The sequence below is a fragment of the Triticum urartu genome, chromosome 2 (genome assembly GCF_003073215.2).
Source record: "Triticum urartu cultivar G1812 chromosome 2, Tu2.1, whole genome shotgun sequence".
Taxonomy (NCBI): domain Eukaryota; kingdom Viridiplantae; phylum Streptophyta; class Magnoliopsida; order Poales; family Poaceae; genus Triticum; species Triticum urartu.
The window spans coordinates 704,340,028-704,349,153 of NC_053023.1; positions in this window are offsets into that span (position 1 = coordinate 704,340,028).

The following is a 9,126-nucleotide window of genomic DNA, read 5'->3' on the forward strand; positions in this document are numbered from 1 at the left end:
ATTAGAAGACCAGTGTGGTTCTAATATCCTCCATATAATTCTCCGGCGACGATTAGCTCTGGACGGCGAAGCGCTGCCGGATTGTGAAGGATGCACACTTGCAACCAAGTAGAGAGGCTGTGCTTTCGATCTTCGGTTCGAGGGGTCGTTCGTGGGTGGTACGAGGGATCGTTCATCAACGGTTCGAGGGACTCCAAATACAATCTACACCGACACATTTGAGGGAGTCCTGGATTAGGGGGTGTTCGGGTAGCCGGACTATACCTTCAGCCGGACTCCAGGACTATGAAGATACAAGATTGAAGACTTCGTCCCGTGTCCGGATGGGACTTTCCTTGGCATGGAAGGCAAGCTTGGCGATGCGGATATTCAAGATCTCCTACCATTGTAACCGACTTTGTGTAACCCTAACCCTCTCTGGTGTCTATATAAACCGGAGGGTTTTAGTCCGTAGGACAACATCATCATACAACAATCATACCATAGGCTAGCTTCTAGGGTTTAGCCTGCTTGTGTTGGGGAACGTTGCAGAAAACAAAAATTTTCCTACGGTTTCACCAAGATCCATATATGAGTTCATCTAGCAATGAGTGATCGGATTGCATCTACATACCTTTGTAGATCACGCGCGGAAGCGTTCAAAGAACGGGGATGAGGAAGTCGTACTCGACGTGATCCAAATCACCGGAGATCCTAGCGCCGAACGGACGGCACCTCCGTGTTCAACACACGTACGGTCAGCGTGACGTCTCCTCCTTCTTGATCCAGCAAGGGGGGAGGAGAGGTTGATGAAGATCCAGCAGCACGACGGCGTGGTGGTGGATGCAGGAGTCACCGCAGCAGGGCTTCGCCGTTCTACTGCGAGAGGGAGAGGTGTAGCAGGGGAGAGGGAGGTGCCAAGAGTCAAGGGTGCGGCTGCCCCCACTCTCCCCCCTTTATATAGGCTCCCCAAGGGGGGGCGCCGGCCCTAGGAGATGGGATCTCCTAGGGGGGGGGCGGCGGCCAAGGGTGGAGTGGCCCCCAAGGCAAGTGGGGCGCCCCCACCCTAGGGTTTCCAACCCTAGGCGCGGGGGGTGGGCCAAGGGGGGCGCACCAGCCCACTATGGGCTGGTTCCCTTCCCCACTTCAGCCCATGGGGCCCTCCAGGATGGGTGGTCCCACCCGGTGGACCCCCGGGACCCATCCGGTGGTCCCGGTACAATACCGGTGACCCCCGAAACTCTCCCGATGGCCGAAACTGCACTTCCTATATATAATTCTTCACCTCCGGACCATTCCGGAACTCCTCGTGACGTACGGGATCTCATCCGGGACTCCGAACAACTTTCGGGTTACTGCATACTCATATCTCTACAACCCTAGCGTCACCGAACCTTAAGTGTGTAGACCCTACGGGTTCGGGAGACATGTAGACATGACCGAGATGGCTCTCCGGTCAATAACCAACAGCGGGATCTGGATACCCATGTTGTCTCCCACATGCTCCTCGATGATCTCATCGGATGAACCACGATGTCGAGGATTCAAGCAACCCCGTATACAATTCCCTTTGTCAATTGGTACGTTACTTGCCCGAGATTCGATCGTCGGTATCCCAATACCTCGTTCAATCTCGTTACCGGCAAGTCACTTTACTCGTACCATAATGCATGATCCCGTGACCAGACACTTGGTCACTTTGAGCTCATTATGATGATGCATTACCGAGAGGGCCCAGAGATACCTCTCCGTCATACGGAGTGACAAATCCCAGTCTTGATCCGTGTCAACCCAACAGACACTTTCGGAGATACCCGTAGTATACCTTTATAGTCACCCAGTTACGTTGTGACGTTTGGTACACCCAAAGCACTCCTACGGTATCCGGGAGTTACACGATCTCATGGTCTAAGGAAAAGATACTTGACATTGGAAAAACTCTAGCAAACGAACTATACGATCTTGTGCTATGTTTAGGATTGGGTCTTGTCCATCACATCATTCTCCTAATGATGTGATCTCATTATCAATGACATCCAATGTCCATAGTCAGGAAACCATGACTATCTATTGATCAACGAGCTAGTCAACTAGAGGCTTACTAGGGACATGTTGGTGTCTATATATTCACACATGTATTATGATTTCCGGATAACACAATTATAGCATGAATAAAAGACAATTATCATGAACAAGGAAATATAATAATAATCCTTCTATTATTGCCTCTAGGGCATATTTCCAACAGTCTCCCACTTGCACTAGAGTCAATAATCTAGTTACATTGTGATGAATCGAACACCCATGGAATTCTGGTGTTGATCATGTTTTGCTCTAGGGAGAGGTTTAGTCAACGGATCTGCTACATTCAGGTCCGTATGTACTTTACAAATATCTATGTCTCCATCTTGAACATTTTCACGAATGGAGTTGAAGCGACGCTTGATGTGCCTGGTCTTCTTGTGAAACTCCTTCACCCATGGCTCCAGTGTTGTCACAGAAGAGCTTGATCGGCCCCGACGCATTGGGTATGACTCCTAGGTCGGTGATGAACTCCTTCACCCAGATTGCTTCATGTGCTGCCTCCGAGGCCACCATGTACTCCGCTTCACATGTAGATCCCGCCACGACGCTCTGCTTGCTACTACACCAGCTTACTGCCCGACCATTCAAAATATACATGTATCCGGTTTGTGACTTAGAGTCATCCAGATCTGTGTCGAAGCTAGCGTCGACATAACCCTTTACGATGAGCTCTTCGTCACCTCCATAAACGAGAAACATTTCCTTAGTCCTTTTCAGGTAATTCAGGATATTCTTGACCGCTATCCAGTGTTCCTTGCCGGGATTACTTTGGTACCTACCTACCAAACTTACGGCAAGGTTTACATCAGGTCTGGTACACAGCATGGCATACATAATAGAACCTATGGCTGAGGCATAGGGGATGACACTCATCTCTTCTATATCTTCTGCCATGGTCGGACATTGAGCTGAGCTCAATTTCACACCTTGCAACACAGGCAAGAACCCCTTCTTAGACTGATCCATATTGAACTTCTTCAATATCTTATCAAGGTATGTGCTTTGTGAAAGACCTATGAGGCGTCTTGATCTATCTCTATAGATCTTGATGCCTAATATATAAGCAGCTTCTCCAAGGTCCTTCATTGAAAAACTCTTATTCAAGTAGGCCTTAATGCTGTCCAAAAGTTCTATATCATTTCCCATCAAAAGTATGTCATCTAAATATAATATGAGAAATGCTACAGAGCTCCCACTCACTTTCTTGTAAACGCAGGCTTCTCCATAAGTCTGCATAAACCCAAACGCTTTGATCATCTCATCAAAGCGAATGTTCCAACTCTGAGACGCTTGCACCAGCCCATAAATCGAGCGTTGGAGCTTGCACACCTTGTCAGCATTCTTAGGATCGACAAAACCTTCCGGCTGCATCATATACAATTCTTCCTTAAGGAAACCATTAAGGGATGTCATTTTGACGTCCATTTGCCATATCTCATAATCATAGAATGCGGCAATTGCTAACATGATTCGGACGGACTTCAGCTTCGCTACGGGAGAGAAAGTCTCATCGTAGTCAACCCCTTGAACTTGTCGATAACCCTTAGCGACAAGTCGAGCTTTATAGATGGTAACATTACCATACGCGTCCGTCTTCTTCTTAAAGATCCATTTGTTTTCTATCGCTCGCCGATCATCGGGCAAGTCTGTCAAAGTCCATACTTTGTTTTCATACATGGATCCTATCTCAGATTGCATGGCTTCAAGCCATTTGTTGGAATCTGGGCCCGCCATCGCTTCTTCATAGTTCGAAGGTTCACCGTTGTCTAACAACATGATTTCCAAGACAGGGTTGCCATACCACTCTGGTGCGGAACGTGTCCTTGTGGACCTACGAAGTTCAGTAGCAACTTGATCTAAAGTTTCATGATCATCATCATTAACTTCCTCTCTAGTCGGTGCAGGCATCTCAGGAACATTTTCTTGAGTTGCACCACTTTCCGGTTCAAGAGGCAATACTTCATCAAGTTCTACTTTCCTCCCACTTACTTCTTTCGAGAGAAACTCTTTCTCTAGAAAGGATCCATTCTTGGCAACAAAGATCTTGCCTTCGGATCTAAGGTAGAAGGTATACCCAATAGTTTCTTTAGGGTATCCTATGAAGACGCATTTTTCCGACTTGGGTTCGAGCTTTTCAGGTTGAAGTTTCTTGACATAAGCATCGCATCCCCAAACTTTTTGAAACGACGGCTTAGGTTTCTTCCCAAACCATAATTCATACGGTGTCGTCTCAACGGATTTCGACGGAGCCCTATTTAAAGTGAATGCGGCAGTCTCTAAAGCATAGCCCCAAAATGATAGCGGTAAATCGGTAAGAGACATCATAGATCGCACCATATCTAATAGAGTGCGATTACGACGTTCGGACACACCATTACGCTGAGGTGTTCCAGGCGGCGTGAGTTGTGAAGCTATTCCACATTTTCTTAAGTGTGTGCCAAATTCGTGACTCAAGTATTCTCCTCCACGATCTGATCGCAGGAACTTGATTTTCCTGTCACGTTCAACCTCACTCTGAAATTCCTTGAACCTTTCAAAGGTCTCAGACTTGTGTTTCATTAAGTAGACATACCCATATCTACTCAAGTCATCAGTGAGGGTGAGAACATAACGATAACCACCGCGAGCCTCAACCCTCATTGGACCGCACACATCAGTATGTATGATTTCCAATAAGTTGGTTGCTCGCTCCATTGTTCCTGAGAACGGAGTCTTGGTCATTTTACCCATGAGGCATGGTTCGCACGTGTCAAATGATTCGTAATCAAGAGACTCTAAAAGTCCATCTACATGGAGCTTCTTCATGCGTTTGACACCTATGTGACCAAGGCGGCAGTGCCACAAGTATGTGGGACTATCATTATCAACCTTACATCTTTTGGTACTCACACTATGAATATGTGTAGCATTACACTCGAGATTCATTAAGAATAAACCATTCACCATCGGAGCATGACCATAAAACATATCTCTCATATAAATAGAACAACCATTATTCTCGGATTTAAATGAGTAGCCATCTCGTATTAAATGAGATCCTGATACAATGTTCATGCTCAAACTTGGCACTAAATAACAATTATTGAGGTTCAAAACTAATCCCGTAGGTAAATGTAGAGGTAGCGTGCCGACGGCGATCACATCGACCTTGGAACCATTCCCGACACGCATCGTCACCCCGTCCTTCGCCAGTCTCCGCTTATTCCGCAGCTCCTGCTTTGAGTTACAAATGTGAGCAACTGCACTGGTATCAAATACCCAAGAGCTACTACGAGTACTGGTAAGGTACACATCAATTACATGTATATCACATATACCTTTTGTTTTGCCGGCCTTCTTGTCCGCTAAGTATTTGAGGCAGTTTCGCTTCCAGTGACCACTTTCCTTGCAATAAAAGCACTCAGTCTCGGGCTTGGGTCCATTCTTTGGCTTCTTCCTGGCAACTTGCTTGCCGGGCGCGGCAACTCCCTTGCCGTCCTTCTTGAAGTTCTTCTTACCCTTGCCTTTCTTGAACTTAGTGGTTTTATTCACCATCAACACTTGATGTTCCTTTTTGACTTCTACCTCTGCTGATTTCAGCATTGCAAATACTTCAGGAATGGTCTTTTCCATCCCCTGCATATTGAAGTTCATCACAAAGCTCTTGTAGCTCGGTGGAAGCGACTGAAGGATTCTGTCAATGACCGCGTCATCTGGGAGATTAACTCCCAGCTGAGTCAAGCGGTTATGTAACCCAGACATAGTGAGTATGTGCTTACTGACAGAACTGTTTTCCTCCATCTTACAGCTGAAGATCTTGTCGGAGACTTCATATCTCTCGACCCGGGCATGAGCTTGAAAAACCATTTTCAGCTCTTCGAACATCTCATATGCTCCGTGTCTCTCAAAACGCTTTTGGAGCCCCGGCTATAAGCTGTAAAGCATGCCTCACTGAACGAGGGAGTAATCATCGGTACGTGTCTGCCAAGCGTTCATAACGTCTTGTTCTGCAGGGAGAACAGGTGCTTCACCTAGCGGTGCTTGTAGGACATAATCTTTCTTGGCAGCTATGAGGATGATCCTCGGGTTCCGGACCCAGTCCGTATAGTTGCTGCCATCGTCTTTCAGCTTGGTTTTCTCTAGGAACGCGTTGAAGTTGAGGACAACGTTGGCCATTTGATCTACAATACATGTTGTAAAGATTTTAGACTAAGTTCATGATAATTAAGTTCATCTAATCAAATTATTCAATGAACTCCCACTTAGATAGACATCCCTCCAGTCATCTAAGTATAACATGATCCGAGTTAACTAGGCCGTGTCCGATCATCACGTGAGACGGACTAGTCAACATCGGTGAACATCTTCATGTTGATCGTATCTTCTATACGACTCATGCTCGACCTTTTGGTCTTCTGTGTTCCGAGGCCATGTCTGTACATGCTAGGATCGTTAAGTCAACCTAAGTGTTTGCATGTGTAAATCTGTCTTACACCCGTTGTATGTGAACGTTGGAATCTATCACACCCGATCATCACGTGGTGCTTCGAAACAACGAACTGTCGCAACGGTGCACAGTTAGGGGGGACACTTTCTTGAAATTATTATGAGGGATCATCTTATTTACTACCATTCTAAGTAAACAAGATGCAAAAACATGATAAACATCACATGCAATCAAATAATAATAGTGACATGATATGGCCAATATCACATAGCTCCTTTGATCTCCATCTTGGGGCTCCATGATCATCTTGTCACCGGCATGACACCATGATCTCCATCATCATGATCTCCATCATCGTGTCTCCATGAAGTTGCTCGCCAACTATTACTTCTACTACTATGGCTAACACGTTTAGCAATAAAGTAAAGTAATTTACATGGCGTTTCTCAATGACACGCAGGCCATACAAAAAATAAAGACAACTCCTATGGCTCCTGCTGGTTGTCATACTCATCGACATGCAAGTCGTGATTCCTATTACAAGAACATGATCTCATACATCACATATATATCATTCATCATTCATCACAACTTTGGCCATATCACATCACAGAACACTTGCTGCAAAAACAAGTTAGACGTCCTCTAATTGTTGTTGCAAGTTTTACGTGGCTGCAAGAGGGTTCTAGCAAGAACGTTTTCTTACCTACGTTAAAGCCACACTGTGATTTGTCAACTTCTATTTACCCTTCATAAGGACCCTTTTCATCAAATCCGCTCCAACTAAAGTGGGAGAGACAGACACCCGCCAGCCACCTTATGCAACTAGTGCATGTCAGTCGATGGAACCGGTCTCACGTAAGCGTACGTGTAAGGTTGGTCCGGGCCGCTTCATCCCACAATACCGTTGAAGCAAAATAATACTAGTAGCGGCAAGAAAGTTGACAACATCTACGCCCACAACAAATTGTGTTCTACTCGTGCAAAAGGAACTACACATAGACCTAGCTCATGATGCCACTGTTGGGGAACGTTGCAGAAAACAAAAATTTTCCTACGGTTTCACCAAGATCCATCTATGAGTTCATCTAGCAACGAGTGATCGGATTGCATCTACATACCTTTGTAGATCACGCGCAGAAGCGTTCAAAGAACGGGGATGAGGAAGTCGTACTCGACGTGATCCAAATCACCGGAGATCCTAGCGCCGAACGGACGGCACCTCCGTGTTCAACACACGTACGGTCAGCGTGACGTCTCCTCCTTCTTGATCCCGCAAGGGGGGAGGAGAGGTTGATGAAGATCCAGCAGCACGACGGCGTGGTGGTGGATGCAGGAGTCACCGCAGCAGGGCTTCACCGTTCTACTGCGAGAGGGAGAGGTGTAGCATGGGAGAGGGAGGCGCCAAGAGTCAAGGGTGCGGCTGCCCCCCCCCTCTCCCCCCCTTTATATAGGCTCCCCAAGGGGGGTCGCCGGCCCTAGGAGATGGGATCTCCTAGGGGGGGGGGCGGCGGCCAAGGGTGGAGTGGCCCCCAAGGCAAGTGGGGCGCCCCCCACCCTAGGGTTTCCAACCCTAGGCGCGGGGGGTGGGCCAAGGGGGGCGCACCAGCCCACTATGGGCTGGTTCCCTTCCCCACTTCAGTCCATAGTCAGGAAACCATGACTATCTATTGATCAACGAGCTAGTCAACTAGAGGCTTACTAGGGACATGTTGGTGTCTATATATTTACACATGTATTACGATTTCCGGATAACACAATTATAGCATGAATAAAAGACAATTATCATGAACAAGGAAATATAATAATAATCCTTTTATTATTGCCTCTAGGGCATATTTCCAACACCTTGATCTCGTGGTAGATCTACTCTTGTACTACCCATATCATCCATATTAATCAAGCAGGACGTAGGGTTTTACCTCCATCAAGAGGGCCCGAACCTGGGTAAAACATCGTGTTCCTTGCCTCCTGTTACCATCAGGCCTAGACGCACAGTTCGGGACCCCCTACCCGAGATCCGCCAGTTTTGACACCGACATTGGTGCTTTCATTGAGAGTTCCTCTGTGTCGTCGCTTTCAGGCCCGATGGCTCCTTCGATCATCAACAGCGATGCGGTCCAGGGTGAGACTTTTCTCCCCAGACAGATCTTCGTCTTCGGCGGCTTCGCACTGCGGGCCAATTCGATTGGCCACCTTGAGCAGATCGGAAGCTACGCCCCTGGCCATCAGGTCAGGTTTGGAAGCCTAAACTACACGGCTGACATCCGCGGGGACTTGATCTTCGACGGATTCGAGCCACAGCCAAGCGCGCCGCACTGTCTCGATGGGCATGATATAGCTCTGCCGCCGAACAGCGCTTTGGAGGCCGCACACGCACTGGTTCCGACCATTGATTCGAAGCCTACTGCGCCGATCGAGGATCAGCGGTCGGACGCTGCCTCAGGGGCTGCGATCTCAGAGGCGATCGAGTCGAACTCCAGCCCCGCACTCCGCATGGCCCGTGACTCCGAGGAGCCGGATTCCTCTCCGAACTCCGAGCCCCCCGCGCCCCTGCCGATCGAATCCTATTGGGCGCCGATAATGGAGTTCACCGCCGCGGACATCTTTCAGCACTCGCCCTTCGGCGACATCCT